Here is a 21250-nt window from a genome sequence, read left to right on the forward strand (position 1 = left end):
CTTCCGAGTATTCTAAATGGGAATGAACAACACATTTTCCTGGAGGCCTGGCATCACACCTGCTACGTAGTCTCTGTGTGTTTTTTATAGTTTTAGCCACATAAAGTATGAAACAAGCTTTAGTGGGCCAGCCAGAAAACATAATCACCATGGAAAACTTTATGTCTATGGGGAAACTGTTGTGTTAGTAACAACTCATAAGTAAATATTTGGGAAATCATCTATTTTTGTATCTTAAGAACACATTTTATTTAACCATATATTTCTGATCTTATTTTACATTTCATCCACTCACTCTGCATGGAGAACACTGAGGGCATATGGAGGCCAGAGGACAATCTGTAGGAGTCAGTTCTTTCCTCCAACCATGTGAGGACTGAACACAGGATATGAGGCTTTGAAACAAGTTGGTCTATCCACTGAGCCATCTTATCCTCCTCTATAATATATGTCAACTCTTCACTGTCACTAGCCATACATTCCCAAATCAACTTCTAAAATCCACAAGACCCTCCCCCTCTTCTTTTCATAAGGATGCACAAAGGACCTCGACATTTTAGAACTCGGTGGTTTGAGGACCATAGTAAGTATATGAAGACCGAGAATCTCTCCAGTAGTGTCAGTATTAATGTTGTTGCAATCTGGACACTTGAGGAGGATGGTTTGAAGCCTCTGCTTTCACAGGGGCCTTGGATAACTTGGTTGGAGCCTTAAAAGATAGGAAAAGCAATCTTTCCCCTACACATTCTAAGTACAGGACATATGGCTAGTGATGAGATCTGCACACAGCAGAGAGACTAAGTTAATGAACACAGGGACAGCTCGGACTACTGTAACGGCAGTCCCTCTGTTAGTTTCCATGAAGTCCTTCATGGACTGGCTTTCATGTGTCTCCTGAAAGAAGTTCTAGAGTATGCGATGCTGCACAGCAGGGCTCTCGGTGATCTACAAGCTCTTCATAATCTACATGAATCTTTTTTCCTCTGGGAGTACCAAGATTACTCATAGGGTTCCAATTGGATGATGAACTCTTGGAAGTCCAAACAGACCTACTGCTCTGCCAACACATGGGAAATCCATGATGCATAACAGTCCCTCACCAGCTGACTGACAGGATGCTCTGTAAGAGAGACTTACATGAAGACAGACTACTTCTACAATGTGAGCCATGGAACACCAGAGTAATTTTTTCATTCTTATACCTTCCATGTCTAGAAGTGTTCCTGTAACACAATAGGATCTCAATAGATATTTGAATACATACTGAATGTTTCGATGTTCTCATCAATAGATAGTTAATCATGACCACAGAAAAGGCATTGCTGAAAGTACAGTAAACCCAAAAAGAGGGCTAGGAATATAGTTCAGTGTTCCAAGTGCTTGCTCAACATATCAAGGCCCAAGTTCAACCTCTAACAGCACAAAAATAAAATAAACTCAGAAAAATATCACTTAACAACAAAAAGAAAACCAATCATCATCCAGTGTTATAGTAGACATCTAAAACAAGGAAATACCAATGCTCATCTGAAAAATTAAGTAATTAGTCCTTGTGACTTGGAAGTGATCAAAGGCACTTCAAACTCTATTGTTGTGTATCTTTTAAATCATGTACCAAATATGACCCCAGCCTATTAAATCCCATCAAAACCACCATGACCTAAGTATTCTAAAGAAGAGAAACATGAAGAATTTGTAGGCTTTCATTGCCTTGCTGAAATGGACTCTGTTTTAGTTATTGTATTATATAGCAACAAAATGACAAAGAATACAAGCTGTACCCACTAGTTCATATACATGTTCTAAAACTAGCTTCAATTCACGTGAAGAGGATATGGCAACATAACTCCTCGGAAACAGGAAGAGGTAACTTTCAATTTGAAAGACTGTAATCTACACATCCAAAGTTCTAATAGTAGCTTATCTGTGTGGGAAGGATGTTGCATCGAAACTAACTATCATTTTCTTTCTTTTATAAACAAGGTTTCATGTAGCCCAGGCTGGCCTGGACCTCACTGTGTTGGGTCTGATCCTTGAACTTCTGATCCTCCTCCCTTCATCTCCCAAGTGTTGGGGTTACAGGTATGCATTGCCACATTGGTTTATGCAGTTGTGGGAACAAAATCTAGGGTTTCCAGATGCTAGGATGTCACTCTACCAACTAAGCTACCTCCATCCCCACTACCTCTTTATTTAGAGATTACACTTAGCAATTTTTTTTTTGGCACTTCATGTTTTTGTCTCTGTGTAACTTTTTTTTTTAAAAAAGCCATTTTCAGAGACAGCAATGCTTAATGGGCATTAATTAATTAGTTTATTAGTTGGTTAATTAATTAATCAATTTTAGAACATTTCATTAAAAACACCATTTTTACCTTGGAAACAATCCAAGCACTGTGACTTGTGCACTCGGGAACTCAGATATCAGAGACATTGGTTACAGGTTTCAATTAGCACCCACAAGTCAGTAAATAGCCACTCAACGAAAACCTAACCTAAACTGCCTACAAGATCACATTCATAAGCCTCCCACGATGGATTCTTATCCCATAAGCCCAAATAAACCCTCTCTCCTATTAGTTGCCTTAGTCTTGGTATTTTATCACAGCAACATAACAGTAAGGAATATACTAGTTCATAACTTTCTTGTAAGATAATAAAGGGATACTAAATGAGATCTAGTAAATGAACTGGGGAGATGGTTTCATCAGAGAAGTTCTTGACCTGCAAGCATGAGTTTGGATCCCTAGCACTGACATAAAAACCAGATAGATTTCTATAATCACAGAGCTAGACAGTAAGAGACTGGCAGAACCTTGGGGCTTACTGGCTAACCATTCTAGCAGAATTGATGAGCTCCAGGTACAGTTAGAACTCATGTCTGAATAAAAAGGTGGAGGTCCAGAGAGATAACTCAATGGTCAAGAGCACTTGCTGCAGCTTATAGATGCCTGTAACTCCAGCTCCAGGGGCTCTGGTGCCTTCTTGCCTCTTTGAGCACCTATATACACATGGCATACACATGTGAGTGTACTCACAGATACACATACACTAATGGTACAGAAACAGCCTTAACATTCTGTATATGTATATATGTACATACTTATATGTATGTATGTATATGATAATTTCAGGGCTGATCACTTGGTATTGAATAGGTACATAACCATTAATATTCTAAAGGTAAGTTGGAGGGTAATCGAGGGAAACACCTAACACTGACTTCTGGCCTTTTCATACATATGCATGCAACATGTACAAGTGCATACACATATACGTACGTACATACATACATACATATGTACACATCAAAAATTTTAGAAAATGAAGAAGTCACCCCCACTTACACTAAGTTCCTATTTTTGGGGGGGGGCATCTTTTACTTTTTCTTTAAGACAGTGTCCCATGTAGCTGAGGCTGGTTTTGAACTCCTGACCTTCCTGCTTCTACCTCCAAAGTGCTGGGATTCTGTTTGTGCACCACTAAGCTTGCCACTCTGTTGTCTTCCCTTGAAGGTAATTTTTTTAAATTCCACATCGAGATGTACAGCAATATATAACATATTCCCAGGCACCAGCTGCCTTCAGAGAATGCAAACAGTTTAAGTTACCAACTCTCATATAAGGCCAGGCAGTTGTGGCGCACGCCTTTGATCCCAGCACTTGGGAGGCAGAGGCAGGTGGATTTCTGAGTTCGAGGCCAGCCTGGTCTACAGAGTGAGTTCCAGGACAGCCAGGGCTACACAGAGAAAGCCTATCTCAAAAAAAAATCTCTCTTATAAATATCAGAGAAGCTACATCTACAAAATCTGACCAGCATGGGTGCCTAAATAAGACCTGAACAAGGGTGACATGAATAGACATGCTGACATGAAATGGGGAAAATCTCATGAAGCCTGGACCCTAGATATAAACTGCAGGCAACATAGAATATTGAGAAAGGTAGTAAGGTCTTCCCCAGGGAAGAGCCCCCAAATTGGCTATTCAATACCAAGTGGTCAGCCCTGAAAGCACCGTGTATTTACATACAACTGTGGACATATATACATACACAGACTGAGAAGGCTGTATTTATATTGTGTGTGCGTGTGTGTGTGTGTGTGTGTGTGTGTGTGTGTGTGTATGTGTAATACCACTTAAAGAATTTGAGAGAGAACAAGGAAAGTGCATGGAAAGGGTTGGAAAGAGGAAAAGTAATGGGGAAATGTCATTTATTTTAATCTCAACACTAATAAATTCAAAGAAAATGCTTATTTGCAGTATATTTAATCAGAAGTTTCTATATTTTATTTTATTTTTAAAATTAATTAATTTTATATGTGTGAGTGTTCTGCCTACATGTATATATGAATACCACATGTATGCCTTGTGCTCATAGAGGCCAGAAGAGGCATTGGATCCCCTTGGACTGGAGTTACAGCCAGTTTGTGAGCTGTCCTGTAAGTGCTGGAAATCAAACTTGTATCCTCTGGAAGAATAGTCAGTATTAACCACTGAGCCATCTCTCCAGCCTTCTCAAATGTTCTTTTTGAGATGGGATCTTGCTATATACGTAAGGTAGACCTGGAAAATGTTCTAGAGCCCAAGCTGGTCTCAAACTTGTGACCCTCCCACCTCAACTTCCTCAGTGTTGGGCTTACAAGCATGCACTGCTATGCCTGGTTATAAATGTATTTTGTTAGTAAAGTACATCATCCCTTTGATTTACATATATTTCTCTAAAATTATTGAGAAAATAGTCTCACTTTACTATAGATCTAGCTTAGAAGAACACACAAATTATAAAAGAAAATATTTCTTAGTATTCAGGGCTGTTTCACAGGCATAGTTCTTCATAAAAGATGTTAGGAACTTGACACCTTAAAGCTGCCTCTTAAAATAAAGTCAACACTTCCACAGAGTAGAAAAATGTCTTGTTATTGTGTCTGGAGTGAGAGCAGTCCTTAATCATGGCTTTACTTGCTACTCCGAAAGCTGCTGCATTTTGTCTCACCTTGACTTAATTCCTTCTTTTCCCTCATGTCCTATTCAATCTCTCAACTGACATGTCTGATCCCTCTAATAATATTCAAGTCCCTAAGAATGAATAAAGCTGGCATTTTACTCTATTTGTCTAAGTGGAACTTAATTAGAAAGGTAAATCTTCTGCCAGAAGCCAAACAGAAGTGATGTGTGACTATCTACTATAGGGAGTCATCAGCACACTGCAAAGGCCATCATCCGAGATGCACATCTGTAACCCGGGCATGGCGCTGCACACGTGGAACCTCAGCACTTTTGAGGGGAAGGCAGAAAAATCATGAGAGTTCATTGTCATCTTCAGCTACACAGCGATAGAAAGTTGGAGGCCAGGACTGGACTACATGAAACTCTGTTGTAAAATCAAATAAAAAGATCCATTTTTCTGATTCTCTGAATCAGGCTGTTCCTGGCCAGGATGGGCAATCATGCTTTATAAAATGCTTGTAAGTAAAGGCCTTAAGGGACCACTGTGTGCCTTCACACTTCTTTCATTTGCAACTCAAAAAATACACCCTAGGACAGCAGGAAGGCTCAGTGAGTACAAGAACTGGCTGTGCAAGCCTGATCCCTGAGCTCAATCCCTCAACCCATATGGTAGGAGGAACGAACCGACTCTTGAAAACTTCCAAGTCCTCTAACCTCTACATGCATGCCATTGGCACACTTAAACCCTCATTCACACATTCTCACACACACACACACACACACACACACACACACACAGTGGGGAGTGATAGTAATGAATATTTTTTTTAAAGCACATCATGATCCTGCCAGGCATGATAATCCTATCACTGGGGAGTCACAGGCGAGAGGGTCCTAAGTTAGAGACTAGCTATGACTACATGGTGAGACTCTTTCTGAAGGAGATAAACAGCCAGGAGAAGCATCATGCTTGTAATCCTTGCACGTAAGAAGAAGTAGGAAGATCACTGCAAGTCCGATGCTACCCTGGGTAAAGATAGAGTTCTAATCCAGCAAGGGCCGCATAGTGTGACACTGGGCCTTGAGAAACCAAGTACAACAGAAAAGCTCAGTGTGTCTTTGTGACTTGTTCTAAATCCAATGTCATCACCAACTGTGGTGTACACTTTTATGCTATGTGTCCAACCCAGCATCAGTTCTTACACTGATCCTAAAGGAGTGCTGCAGGCAGGGATGCATGTGACCAAGTTAGAATGAGCTCGAGTTGAGGCTAGCTGGGCAAGACTACATGGTTTGAATAAAGAGGCATATTGTATTCAGTTGCCCTCAGAAACAGTCTGGATTAGAGTCAACATTAAAACCAAATTAGTGTGAGTGAGATTTTAAAGAAGAGAACTTCCATTTCCAGTCAGGGAGATTGCAGTGATCCAATTTAGTAATAAACTGCATTCCTTTTCATAGATAGTGGGTACATACCACTCAACTCAGAAACAATGGGCTCCCTTTTTAGATATTACATACTTTATTTTTAAAAAATAGAGGCCATTGATTCTGATCACCCCAACTATGCTCAATTTGACAGGTTTATTACTTATTTTCAGTGTGCAAGGGGGAATGTTTTACAGTCATCAAAAAAAAAAAAAGCTCATTCATCAACTTGTTTGATTTAACTGGAACAGTGTGCATCTTTCTGTAGGTCAGGGATTAGACTTTACATTTTGGGATATTTTAATGGCACAGTAACATGTTCATTTAAAAAAACACCTGAATTTAGCTCCTTTCATGGAGGCAAACACAAGAAAGTGAAATATTCCTTTCTCATATTTGTCTACCTATCTTATTTGTTTCTAGTGTAGACTAGAAAATAATGGATAGCTAACCTGAGTTTTTAACCCTAAGAAAAATCTCTCCAGGTTGTGTCTACTATTAGAGCATAAAATGGCGTCTAAAGAAGTTACAGTGGTTAACAAATAAATAGTTTACTGAACTCTTTGCAACTGAATCCCCAAGCACATTTCTAGTTCTGAATCACTGTAAAGAAAACCATGTACAATTTATTTTTATCAGTTAAAAAAATCTGGCCAGGTGTGGTAGCACATACCTTTAATTCAAGTACCTGAGAGACAGAGACAGGTAGATTTCTATGAGTTTGAGGCCGGTCTAGTTTACATAATTAGTTCTAAAACAGAGTGAAGCCCCTTTTAGCCATATATATATATATATATATACATATATATATATATATATATATATGTGTGTGTGTGTGTGTGTGTGTGTGTGTGTGTGTGTGTGTATGTATATATATATATATATATATATATATATATATATATATATATATATATATATGAATGAAACTATAGGGTAGAGAAAGAATGAGAACTGTTGCAAGCCATTCTTAAAACTTTTATGATTGTCTGAAACTACAGTTAAGAATTCCAATCTGTTTCTGACGGGATTGAAAAGCTACTTATAGTCTCATAGGTAACCCAGGCTATTTACTTTGAGAGAATAGATTTGATAGGATGATTTTCAGATGGCATACTATCTAAAACCAGTACATAAGTAAAGGTAGAATCATTAGTCTTTTAATTTAGGATAGATGACAATGACAACAATCTTAATGATTAATGAAAATGATCTTAATGACAACAATGATGGGCTGCATGTTAGGTCTATCTTATACTTTATAGATTACAAAATGGTAATGGTTGTGCTCTATATTGAGAGAAAGGTTTTATTATTATTATTATTATTAGAACAGAAAGGGGGAAGTGTTGTGGATGGTTGGGTGCTGTTCTTGTGAACCAATCCCCTAATGAATAAAGGAGCCAATCACTGGGTGAGTAGGGCGGGACTTCTGGGTTGGATAGAGGAAGAGAGGAAGCAGGAGAGAGTTAGGCCCTTTTTGGAACAGGACAGCTGAGGGCTAAGCTGTAGCTGCTAGCATTTCCCAGTATCATGGCAGATCTGCAAGGATTCTCCACCGGAGGAATCCGATTTTAATAAAGCTTACAAGATTAGGTTTTAGTTTTTCACCCAGAGATTGGGTTACCACTGTTTCTGGAAAAAAAAAAAAAGAATTCCAATCTGTCCATGGGTTACAATGACCTACAGTATCAATAAAATATGAACTGTTTGTAGTCTTCCAAAGCAAATATGTTATTGAAATTGTTTTAAACACATTGCAACTTATTCTAAACTGCAGTGACTGACTTTGATGAGAATTTCAATTTCAGGAGGAAATAGCTGCCTCTTCAATTAGGAAAGGCACTCACAATGCAGAATGGGCTCATCTTTGCAGTTAATCATGGAACTTGAGCCAACCCTGCCGCCACTATTCATCTAAAAAGCCCAGAAACATTCGACTTTGTTTTGCTTTCTAAAAAAGGCATGTGTTAACTATTGCAAATTATATGAGGCTTTTGCCTTTGGCTTTAACATCCAGACAGTTTTCCCAAACCAGGCAGTCTCTACCAAATAGAACAAGGAGGTAAGACATAAGATGGCTGGATGTGTGTTTTCCAATTTCAAGTTTCATCATGCCTAACTTTTATGTGTACAGCATAGCTAATACACAGAACCCTGAGAGAACCCATACAGTTTATCCTTGCTCTACATCTAATTTGTTAAAATGTTAAGATTTCAAGAGATCATTTGGCTCACTTACCAAATAGGATTACCTCAACATAACTAAAGTAAAGGGGTTGCTGTTTTTACAATGTAGATCCACTTATCAATAAATCTACTAGAAGATATCAAAGTTCCATTTAGAAAAGAGCTTTTAGGACTGGGGTAAAGCTCATTTTGTAGAGTACTTTCCTTGAATGCACAAAGCCCTGGGCACATCACCAGAAGTACATAAACCAGGCCTGGTGGCATGCACCTGTAATCCCAGCACTCAGGAGATAGAGACAGGAGGATTGGAAGTTCAAGATCATCCTCTACTATGGAAAGAGTTTGAGGACAATCTGGCTTATGGAAGACCCCACTGGAAAGAAAGAAAAGATGAGAAAAAGAAGAGATCAGAGCAGAGTAGAGAAGAGAGAGCGGAGAGGAGAGGAGAGGAGAGGAGAGGGAAGGGGAGGGGAGGGGAAGGGAAGGGAAGGGAGGGGTGAGGAGTGGAGATGTGGCAGAGGAAAGGATCTAGCATTCATTGAATCTATACTTGGTGCCAGGCACTATGCAAACTGCGTTTATCGCTGTTTGATACTACCACTAAGGGTACCATATACTTCATCAGCGGTCCTATGTATCATTACCACCTTCAAAACTGGCTATACATACTTAGTATCCAACTCAGGACAAACCAAGTTCAAAGTTGAGCTGAAGCTCTTACCTACTGTGCTACTATACCATATAAACACACACACACACACACACACACACACCATGCCATCTGCATCATGTCTAATCTGCAGTAGCCCCTCTTTTCCCTTTATCCCAGATTTCTATTCTATTCAGTCACTGTGTCCCAGTTTGCAAAGTGCCTTCACAAACATTCCCTCATTACACCTCATCTACTTCTAATCAGTGTGGGGTGCTCAGTCAGATTACCCTTAATGCTCACATGCTTAGATAAGTAAAAGGAACTCTTCTCTGAGTGGGAGCAGAGGCAATGTCCTAAGATCAAAGCATGGCAGTCTCTGTGAAACTGGATCACATCCTTAACTAAGGTCTCCGAATAATCAACCTTTCTACCAATCATTTATTTAGAGGTACTTCCTAAAGCAGGGTATATACATGCCCTATGACCTAGCAACTTTACTGTTATACATAAGTTCAACAGAGATGCTCTTCAGAAGATACCCACAAGGATATTCGTGCAACACTGTTCATTGAAACAACAACAACAACAACAACAACAACACACACACACCACACCACACACACACACACAAAAAAAAACCTGGAAACACTCTATATGTTCATCAATGAGTAAATAGGAAAAAAATTGGCGTATCCATACAATGGAATACTATTCAGCAATAAAAAATAAAACAGTAGTACCTACAACATGCTACTTATTCAAATATTATGCTTGGTGCAAGGTAGTTTATGCAAACAAGCACACACTTTACTATCCAACTCATACACCCGAACAGGTAACTCCCCACCCCCACAACACTTTGTTCTTTTAGGAGTCAGGTGTTCCTTGATGAGCAATCATGACTGAGAAGGCATAAAAGGCACTCAATGGCATCGATAATGCCCTGTTGCTTAATCCAAGTGAAAAGTATATGGGTGTATCAGTTTGCAGGGATTTGTCAAGATAAATATTTAGGATATTTTCAATTTTGAAAAATTAATATTACTAAACTGACTTAAGCATTTAAAAATACCAATGCAAAAGCCTCCTATAGAACAAGTAAGTCAGGATCTCTGGTGAGACTGTAATACTTGTGGTTTTAAAAGCACTCCAAATACTTCTAATGTGTAGTCATGTCTGAAAGCCAAGGATTTCCATGTTTCTGTATATTATCAGTGGCTCCCTGGTGGCCACAACATGGGCCATGACAGGAAATGAGGTCTAGCTGACTGTTCTGTGTCTGCTTTGCTTTTCCAGGGTACAGCATGAGTATGGATCTTTCCTAAACCTCAGTTTCCACCATTATGGAATGGGTGCAATGCCACCTGACTCTAGGGGTTATGGTGAGGATTAAATGAGATAATATACTTAAAGCATCCATCCCAAGGTCTACAACATAGAAGGTACTATAAAAATGGTATCCGACTACATTTTCACCTTTGCAACTAAGCCCCTAAGAACAGTGAAGGGCACATTGTTGTAAATGAACAAAACATATGACCTCTCATTTTGCCCTCTGAATAAATTTCTAGAGACTTAAGTAGTACTCTGTGAATGGTGTCAAATAAGTTTTGGAAATGTCTAGGTCCTGGTGGCTACCTCTAGCCATCCCATGTTATTCCTGAAGATGATGGGAAAGATGGTGGACCAGAGCGGTGAACCAAAACTCCAGACCCTACCCTCACCCCTAATTACAGAGCAGAGGCTACATGAACAAAAGCAGCCAACGTGAGAGCTAACACGATGAACAGTTAGCTCAGAGGCCACAGGCCATGCATACAATGTTTTTAATGAAATACTTTTGTACAAAGTATAACCTTTTAGAGAAAACAAACAAAACCTAGGTTGGCCCCAAGCAAGAGCTCGGAGTTAGCTTCCAGTTAGCTCTTTGGCTACTAGAAGCCACTCTGCTTAACTAAACGTCTCTATTTCTTTGATCATTGGAAGAAACGCCTGCTCTCAAATGTCCTTTATAAGGACATGATGAGTTGGAGTTTGAGATAAGTGGAAAGCATTCCAAAAGAAGAAGAGGAGGAGAAGGAAAGAAAGGGAGGAAGGAAAAGAAAACTAAGGAAAATTAAATTAAACACTAAGACATACAAGGTGAGATTTCTAGCTGCCAATTTACTGTATTCAAAACTTCAGGCACCCCTCAGCAACTCACATGGAAACAGCCCCTCGCTTGTTTTAACTGCTGCTCCAAGCATACCCTGCACCACATGGACCTGGAGCTTGCTTATGTAAGAAGGGACTGCAGCATTGCCTGGCATGTAGCATAATATTTTGCTTAAGAGAAATCTGCTCAAGTCCAAGGGCAGGCCCAGGCCTTACAGATTTGGACAGAGGTGCTCTCAGTGGTGGAACGCTGAACTGTGGCTGGAGCAAATGATGTCATCGGAGATCCTTTTACCATGGTCAATGTCAAAATTAAGATAGGAAGTTCAAGGACAAACTGGATTTTTCCAGGCAAATACAAGTTAGAAAAGCAGTCTGGGCTTTAGAATCTTACCTTTAAAATTAATATCTTAAAAACTAAACAGCTACCAGAATTTATCCTGTTCTATGTGGCTTTTTGGTTTATAGGAAGCTTTTACTGAAAAAAAAAATATAGTTTCAGAGCAAAGTACATTCTTTGAGTATATTATTACTCCCACTACACATTAAGAAAGGGGGGGGGGACAAAGGAGTCACTCCTACATTCAAAACCAATAACAAACCCAAACTAAAAACATAAGATAATTGAGAAGAAAGATATTTGAGGAGACAGAGATAAACTCGAGGGCTCTCTACTCCATACCTAAGAAAGGAAATAGCTGGAATACCTGTTGGGTCCTTCAGTGAATAGAAAATGAAGACTCTAAATCAACTACAGCTACAATGAATACCAGGCAGAGTCCATCCGAAAAGGACTCCTATGACAGACTTGTGTCAAACATTCCCCAATGCAAGGATTGCCCCAGCTTGGGAAAGCATCAAATTAATATCAGAAACAGTACCGTTGACTTGTTCTTGTTCTGGTTCGCGGAAGGGGAGAAGACAGAATCCAGTCTGCTATAAACCTTGCGGCCGAAGCTGGACAGCCGCCCTTAAGTTTGGCGCGTCCTCACCCTGAGCCCTGGCCCCCGCCCCCGCTCCGGGTACGCAGACACGGCACCAAGGAGAGGCCCTGGCAAAGAACAGACCGGCGGCTAGGGCTTCAGACCCAGGCGGTCAATCCTAGAAGAAGGGCGGCTCCTCCTTCGGTTCCACCAGCCCCCCAGCATCAGGCCCTTGTAGTTCCCCTCCCCCTGACCCCTTGCCCCCCAGGCAGGTCACCTGGCTTGGCTTGATTGTCCTCCTGCTGCTCCTTCCCTCCAGCCTCCTCCTCGGAAGTGGCTCGCCCTTCAGAGTCACGGGGCTGCCGAGCGCTGCCAGCCCGTGCCAAGGCTGCGGGAAGCGCTGTCCCCAGATGGAGCTGGGACCCTGCCCCGCGCGGCTGCCACCAAGGCGAAACTGGAGAGCCCGCTGGTATGGCCGGCGGGGAGGGGCGGCTGCAACTTTGCTCCTGGACGCGTGAGGAGGGGGGAGCCCGTCTCCAAACTCCTTTCTGTGCCGCCAAGCTCCCCAGGAAAGGGATTTTATGTATTTATGTATTTATTTATGTATTTATTTTAATAAAGAGGGAAGTCAGGTTCTTGCCCTCAAGTTCTCTCTCTAGAGCACAGATCAAGGGCTACAGGAGGCGTGCCCCGGCGGGACGGCCACAGCAGGGGAGCTGGTGGCCAGTGGGAGCCTGGACCCAGGGTTCCTCCAGACCCAGCTCTGCTGCCCGGAGCCAGAACCCGGGAGGGAGAGCAGCCTGGGGAGACCGGGCCAGCAGAGGGGAAGCTATGACCCGGACCTGGATCGCAGAAGTAGGAACTGGAAGTGACAGCGGCGCAGAGCAGAGCAGCAGCAGCAACAGCAGCAGCGGCAGTGGTGGTGGCGGTGGTGGCAGCAGCCTCAGCACCCCAGTAGCCAGGGAAGGAGCAAAAGCTGAGGTGTAAGGGCTGCAGCTGCACTGCGCATGCTGCTGCCACCCAATTCCCAAGATCAGGGTTACAGTGCCTGGGCTGCCCAGGGCCTTTGCCAAAACCCTAATGGGAATGCTAGAGTCAAGGACTTGCTCTTACTAAGTTAGTAGACTGCTTTCCTCTCGTACCCTGGGATGAAACTCGGGGACCCGTGAGCTACATAGTGACCCACTGAGACATCCCCCCACCTCTTTCCCCCGAAGCAGAAAAATGCTCAGTGACCCTTCACACCCATCTCTTCCCTGAATAGACCCCCAAATCGCATAGTCCTTTCAAAGAAGCACATAGTAGGCTCCTTTTACAGCTTGAGGAATGGTCTCTCTATAAAACCCAGACTGGCCTGGAGCTCACATCCTCCTGCCTCAGCCTATGGAGTAGCTGAGAACACCTATGTGCTACAGTGTGTTCATATATATATATATATGTGTGTGTGTGTGTGTGTGTGTGTGTGTGTATGTATATATATATGTATGTATATATAGAAGTTCAACACAGTAAAAGATTAGGCCAGCCAGAGTAATGGGAGTATCACATTGGCTCAGCTAGTAAAGGGGGAAAAAAGGTGTCAAAACCCCCTTTGGTCTTCCTACTAGTTAAATTGAGTGGAAGTTTTGCCCAGTGTAAACAGATTGGAAAAGGGCCCGATCCTGAGACATTATCCAACTTCTATGAAGGTTTCTTAGCTGTCTGTTGTGGTGCATGCCTTTAATCCCAGCACTTTCATAAGCATGTGCCTGTGAGTTTGAGGCCAGCTTGGTCTACATAGTGAGTTCCAGGCCAGCCCGAGCTACAGAGTGAGAAGTGTAGAGAAAGGAATTCTGAGTTCACACAAGGACCCCTGCTGGGCCTTGAAGACTCCACTGTGCCTTGGTCTGGCTCTTTTGTTCTACTTTCTTAGAGCTAGGGCAGGACAGTGACAGTTTTGACTTTGACTCATGAACATTGGTAAAGCTGCCTTACTTCTTGGAGTTCCTCCCTGCAGAACAGTCCCTGGGAAATGGCAACTGGTCCGTCTGTCCCACAGCCTCACTTTAGGGAGAGCACCTGTGCTGTGGCTGTGGCAAGGCAGATGGAGTGACTCAGGAAGTCAGGAGAGTGTGAGGGGGTGGGGCAGAGAAAAACCCATGCTGCTATAGGCTGGGATTGAAAGGAAGGTGGACATGTCTATTTCTGCACAATGGAGATGAGAGAGTATCCTAGGCAAGGTACAGCAGTAGGAGACAATGAAGGAACAGTATATACTGGGAATGAAAGGGAAAAAAAAATCCCTGGGCTAGAGCTTCCATAGACCAATATTCCCATGGCTCTTGCCAAACAGTACAGCCAGAGAGCCCTCCCAACTGATCAGAGCCTGTGATTTCGAAACCTCATGTTGTTGAGAGACTTCCTGGTCTCATTAGTGAGTTAACCTGAAATAAGGATCATATATATGTATATATGTATATACAGTTTTGACTTGGCTGAATATATCCACCACTATCTCCTCCATGCTTGGAGAAAAAAGGAAAGATGTATCTGGTTTACAAAGAAGAAATACAAATGGACTATAAAGGAGTGACAATATGTCCAAATTCATTTGGAATCCTGAAAAACAAGTTATAACAAAAAAGGAAAGAAAGAAAAAGCAATACTGTTTCATCCATCACTTTGGCAAACTTTAAAGATAAATCATGCACAGTGTTGACAGGGTTACAGAAAACACCTTCTACACTTCTGGTAGAAACGTATCTTGGTAGAACAATTTCATAGGCAAATTTGACATTATCTATTAAAATTTGACACAGTAGTTCCATTTCTATGATGAAAGAGTCTTCAAAAATAATCACAACTGCACACAAAAGTATATGTACGTATGTGACATAACTCACCAGAATTTATGACAGGAATGAAGGATTGAAGCAACATATGAATATCAGTCAATGTGGCAGCATAATAAAGAACCTAAATAAATGATCATCTCAACAGAAGCATGAAATGCGCAAAGAAAACTGGGCATGGGGAATGGCACTTCAGTGGGTAAGATGCTTACCACACAAGCATGAGGACCTGGGTTCAAATACCCAGAATTTATGTAAAGCCAAGCACAGCAACACACATCTGTAATATCAGTGCTTCTATGGCAAGATGGGAACTAAAGAGAGAAGAATTCCTGGATATTTCACATGAAGCTGTCCTGTGGGATGTAGCATTGAACCAAAAAGAAACTCAAAATAACAAGGGGTGAATGAGGAGCAGCACCCAAGGTTTTCTTCTGACCTCTGCATGTAAACTTAGACTCACATACACACATGCAGCTTGTAAACGTAGCTGAAGTTGATCCTGAACTCTAGAACCTCCTACCTCTACTTCCCAAGGCAAACTGATCCAGAGTTCCATAAAGTGAATCATCTTTTGTAAGAACATCAACAATAACAACAACAACAACAACAACAAAAATACTCAACAAACTAGTATTATAGGAAATTTTCTCAGTACTAATGTCCATTTATGAAAAATACACATCTAACATCTTACCTAGTAGGGAAAGACTAACACCTTCCTCCTTAAAATCAAAACCCAAACAAGGAATTTGCTTCTACTTTAGCCTATAAAGTAGCACAGAAAAATAAATAAAGTTGTCCAGACCCAAAAGAAAGAAGTTCAAGTATCCCTTAGTCATCCAAGACATAAGTTTGTAAAATAAAAATCATCAGAACTCCACAAAGAAACTATTAGACCTCATAAACAGAATGTGAAAAGTTGAAAGATATAAGATAAATCTTAAAAATCAACTGTGTTCCCATGCAGTGGCAAGGAAAACTCCAAAGCCAAATTAAGAAGACCATTCTGACCCAGTGATGGTGGTGCAGACCCTTAATCCCAGCACGCAGGAGGATCTCTGTGAGTTCAAGGCCAGCCTGGTCTACAGAAGTGAGTTCCAAGACAGCCAGGGCTGCACAGAGAAACCCTGTCTCAAAAAAACAAAAAAAAACAAAAAAAAAATTGAGTTGAGTGTACTACCATGATTGGCATATGTGTGTGTGTGTGTGTGTGTGTGTGTATAAATTTTTTTTTTTTAAAAAAAAAAGATAAACCACATGTGCTAGCAGCCAAAAGTATATCCTAGCATGTGGAGGCCTGGGCGGGACGTTCTGAGGGTTAAGCTCATTCTTAGCCACACAGCTACAACATTTAAGGCCAGATCTGGTTACATGAGACGTCGTTTCACACACACAAAAAGTATAAAATGGAAAAAAAATGAACCAAAATGGTATGACACGTTAGTCCTAAAACTAAACCAACAAAATAGAAGTAAAGAAGACCCAAGTGGTAAGATAACCATTTCCAAAGATTCAAAGACTTAGTTCCTAGTCCTCAAAGGGATCTATCTGTAAGGTCAACACAGTCCTGTGAGGATCTTACCTGGCTGGGTTCTTTTAAAATATTTTTTAGACTATTTTTATGTATATGAGTACATTGTTGCTCTTCTCAGACACTCCAGAAGAGGGCAGCAGATCCCATTACAGATGGTTGTGAACCACCATGTGGTTGCTGGGATTTGAACTCAGGACCTCTGGATAAGCAGTCAGCGTTCCTAACTTCTGAGCCATTTCTCCAGCCCAGCTGGCTGTTTTTTGTTTTTTTGTTTTTGTCTTTTTGTTTTTGTTTTTTAAAGAAAGAGACAGCCAGGCAGTGGTGGCTCATGCCTTTAATCTGAGCACTTGGGAAGCAGAGACAGGCAGATTTCTGAGTTCGAGGCCAGCCTGGTCTACAGAGTGAGTTACAGAACAGCCAGGACTACACAGAGAAACCCTGTGTCGAAAAACAAACAAAACAAAACAAAAAGAGAAAGAAATAAAGACAAACATAGTGGTGCACACTTATAATCCCAGCAGTCAAGAGCCAGAGGCAGGACTTGTCGCAAGTTCAAGGCCAGTTCCTCTACATAGGAAGTTCCAGGCTAGTCAGGACTTTACAACGAAAGCCTGTCTCAAAAATGAGAGAAGTGGGGAGGGAGGGAGGGAGGGAGGGAGAGAGACAGACAGACAGACAGACAGACAGAGAGGGAACGAGAAAATAAAATGCAGGCAGGAGATGATTTAAAACTCATCAGTACATTCAAAGATTTAGAATATCCCAAAATGGTTTTGAAACTAAAAACAAGCTGGAGAACTCATATTTTCTGTCTTTAAAAGTCACTACAAAGTTATATTAATCAGCTAAAAGGGAAGAAAGTAATCTTTTCAACAAACATTGATTAGAAAACTGCATGTCAACATCCAGAAGAATTAATTTGGGGACAATGAAATGAACCAGTGGGTAAAGGCTGCCAAACCTGGTGACCTAAGTTCAATCCCCAAAATCCACACAGTGGAAGGAAAGAACCTCTATTTGTAATCTATGGTACATGCAGGATTTTTTGTTTTTTGTTTTGTTGTTTGTTTTTTGGTTGAGACAGGGTTTCTCTGTGTAGCCCTGGTTGTACTGGAACTCACTCTGTAGACCAGGCTGGCCTCGAACTCAGAAATCCACCTGCCTCTGCCTCCCAAGTGCTGGGATTAAAGGCGTGCACCACCACCGCCCAGTACATGCAATTTTTAAAAAGAATTAATTTGGACTCCATTCATACATGTTGTATGGTATGGTATATACCATATATAGAAATTAACCTAAAGGGGATCAAAGGCTCTAATGTGAAAACTAAATGAGGAAAACACAAGTACTCATGACCTTTGATTGTACAAGCATTTTTCAGATAACACCAGAAGTCAATGTTTAAAAAAAGAAAACAGTTGAGAATTGGGGAGATTGCTCAGTGGGTAAAACTGCTTACTGGGTAAGCATACAAACCTGAATTGGATCTCTAGAGTCCGATGGCTCAGTGGTTAAGAGGACCTGGATTCAATTCCCTGCACTCACATGGTGGTTCACAGTCATCTGTAACTTCAAGGGATCTGATGCCTTCTTTTATAGTCCATGGGCACCAAGCGGGAGAGTAGTATACAAGCATACATGCAGGCAAAGCACTCACACACATGAAATACATTTTTAGTTTTAAAAAAGCTAGATTCTTGGTGCACATCTGTAATCCCAGCACCTTCATGGTGAGATGAGAAGCAGATGAGAAAATTGCTGGCATGGTCTCAGACCAGCTAGAGGATGTACCACCACAACAGAAATGAGACAGGCCCCGTCTTAGCAAGGCAGAAGGCTAGAAGTAACTACTGACAATTGTCCTCCTCTGACCTCCATATACACTGGGGCAGACACACAGACACATGCACAAAAATAAAATGAGACAAAATAAAATAAAAACAAATATGACTTTATCAAAATCTTTTTTAAAAAATTGTTTCAAAGGATACTATGAAAGTTGCACTGACTGTTCTTCTGAAGGTCCTGAGTTCAAATCCCAGCAACCACATGGTGGCTTACAACCATCTGTAATGAGATCTGACGCCCTCTTCTGGTGTGTCTGAAAACAGCTACAGTATACTTACATATAATAAATAAATAAATGTTTTTTTTTTTTAAAAGGAAAGAAAGCTGGAAAGGTTTTGTTCTCTAGATTTATCTGTTATTAGCTGTATGGATCACTAGAGACCCTTCAATTATCATACCCAAAGACAACAAAAAGGTGGAAGGCATCAGGAGAGACCTGGTGTTAGAATGTGGTCCTCTACCTCTGAAGCCCAAGCTCAGCCACCACGTCTCTCGGTGCTTCAACCTTCCAAAGCAAGTGATTCAAACTGGCAGCCTTTCTTTGGGAAATGATAGTGTGCCCTGGGAACGAGTCAAGCCCTACTCTCGCTTTTCATACACTTAGAGCTTTACAAAGTTAATGGAGATCCACCAAACATGTCCTATGCCACACACTGTTCTAAGTACTTGATACCTGACTTCTCTCATTCTCTCTGTGTGTCTCTGTGAGTCTCTCTGTGTCTCTCTGTGTCTCTCTGTCTCTCTTTGTTTCTCCCCCTCTCTCCCCCCTCTCTCCCTCTTCCTCCATGATCTTTGTGAATACTTCTGTATAGGTATATTTTTCAGCTACCTGGAAACGTTGAGACTGGACAGGCCACATACTTGGCTGCTCCGTGCTTTCCGGCTCATCTTTCAGTCTCATTCCTTCTGGGGTGATTGTATGTGCCTTCCTTGAGGGCTCTGTGAGTGACTCATTGTGGCTCAGGGTATTTTTGCACAACAGTACAAAGAGCACCCAGTCATAAGGTAACAGCAGTGGGACTCATGCTTACATACATGCAGTGATACATTAAGAGCTGTGGGTGAATTCTTTTGTCCAACCTCAAAATAGTGTTCTGTAAGGATACCTACCACATTGAATGCTAACATTAGGAATTAATTTCAAAATCTTCTGCTGTTGGACAGGAGAGATGGCTCAGCAGTTAAGAGCAGTGGCTGCTGTAGCTGATGATCCAGGTTCAATTCCCAGCACTCACATGGAAGCTCACAATCATCTACAACTCCAGTCCTGGGGTGATGACATCTTCTAGCCTCTACAGGCATCAGGCATACATGTGGTGTGCACACATACATCCAGACAAAACATCCAGCCATATTGCACACATGCACGCAAGCACACATTAAAGTCTAAAGTCCCCTGTAGTAAATCTTGTTAGAGTCCCTTTCATACAGATGAGGAAACAGAGCACAGCATTGCCAAGAAACTTTATGAAGAGTCGACTGAACTAAGATGTAAGGCTGAAAAGACGGCTCAGTGGGTAAAGTGGTTGCTGTGCAAACATGAGGACCAAAAGTTGGACCCCTAGCATCCATGCAAAGGTTGAGAAAGTTAGCAACTGCCTAGAATCCCAATGTTGGGTAGGTGAGGGGCTTCTTGACAAAAAGAGTAACTTCAAGTTCAGTGAAATATTTTATGAAAGAAAGGAAAGAAGGAAGGAGAGAAGGAAGGAAGGAAGAAATCAAGAGAAACGGACAAGATGATTCTAAAACTGATCTGTACATATGAAGAATCTAGACTACTGCAAAATAGTTTAGGTAACCTGGAAAGCACAGAAGAAAATACCAACATTGACCCTACATATGTGCCCACAAGATGTATGTACATATCACACACACACAAGGACATGAACGTGGACACAAGCATGGATTGACTCTAACACTTATCTATGAAGCTACAAAAGGAATGTGATAACCACAATATCAGATATTCTTTTATTCCAATGTTCATATCATCTCAGTTTGATATACTTTTTAATAAAATTTCTACCCAAAGTGGAAAGAACTTTTTTTGATTAAAAAAAAAAACATTTTAAGCATTTGTGCTTAAAAGAATAATCTTTAGTTATCAGAAAACCCCCAAGAGTGGCAGCAGCAGGAGGTGTCTCTGTATCATCCAGTATTCTTAGAACTGCAAAGAAGCACAGAACACCTTCTGCCTGCTTCGGCACAGAAATCACTGGCAACTTCATCATGTTTTTATTTGAAAAATTAAACATGAAAATGTCATGGTCTGCTCAACAGTAGACAGCATCCTATAAGGGATAGCACATACTCTGAAGCCACATGAACCATGAGTGCCAAAGTGGCTGATGGGGCCCCCAAACTGAGAAACATGGAAGATTGGAAAAAGATATCCTGACACATATGTAACTTTAGATTAAGGTTGGGTTCAAAAAAAAAAGATAAACAACAGACAGACAAACAAAAAACAAAAAGCCAGTTTTGAGACAAGGTCTCACGCTGGAGTCCTTGCTGGTCTGGAACTATGTAAACCAAGATGGCTTGAAGTTCACAGAGATCCACTTGCTTTTACCTCCCAAATGCTAAGATTAGAGTTTTGCACCACCATAGCCAGCCAGCTTTAAGAAAGCTTTTGAAGGAAACAAAGTTTAGCTGAGGTAAAACAGTTAGTGATGATGATGGTGGTGATGGTGGTGGTGGTGGTGATGATGGTGGTCATGGTGGTGCTGTTGGTGATGACG

General features: G+C 41.3%; 1 protein-coding gene across 5 annotated transcripts in view; it reads right to left on the bottom strand.

Moving 5' to 3' along the window:
- The window catches only part of Arhgef6 (Rac/Cdc42 guanine nucleotide exchange factor 6), a 110348-nt gene that overhangs the window by 85686 nt on the left and 3412 nt on the right, over positions 1-21250 (bottom strand). The window contains exon 1 of one of the 5 annotated variants that reach the window (XM_031362483.1): positions 12571-12875. The exons of the other annotated variants lie outside the window; for them this stretch is intronic. The gene's annotated coding sequence lies outside the window, so the exon portion shown is untranslated. Of the gene's footprint in view, positions 1-12570; positions 12876-21250 lie in introns of those variants that run through there. 5 annotated transcript variants of the gene reach the window in all.

Source organism: Mastomys coucha, chromosome X (assembly GCF_008632895.1).
Source record: "Mastomys coucha isolate ucsf_1 chromosome X, UCSF_Mcou_1, whole genome shotgun sequence".
Lineage (NCBI taxonomy): Eukaryota > Metazoa > Chordata > Mammalia > Rodentia > Muridae > Mastomys > Mastomys coucha.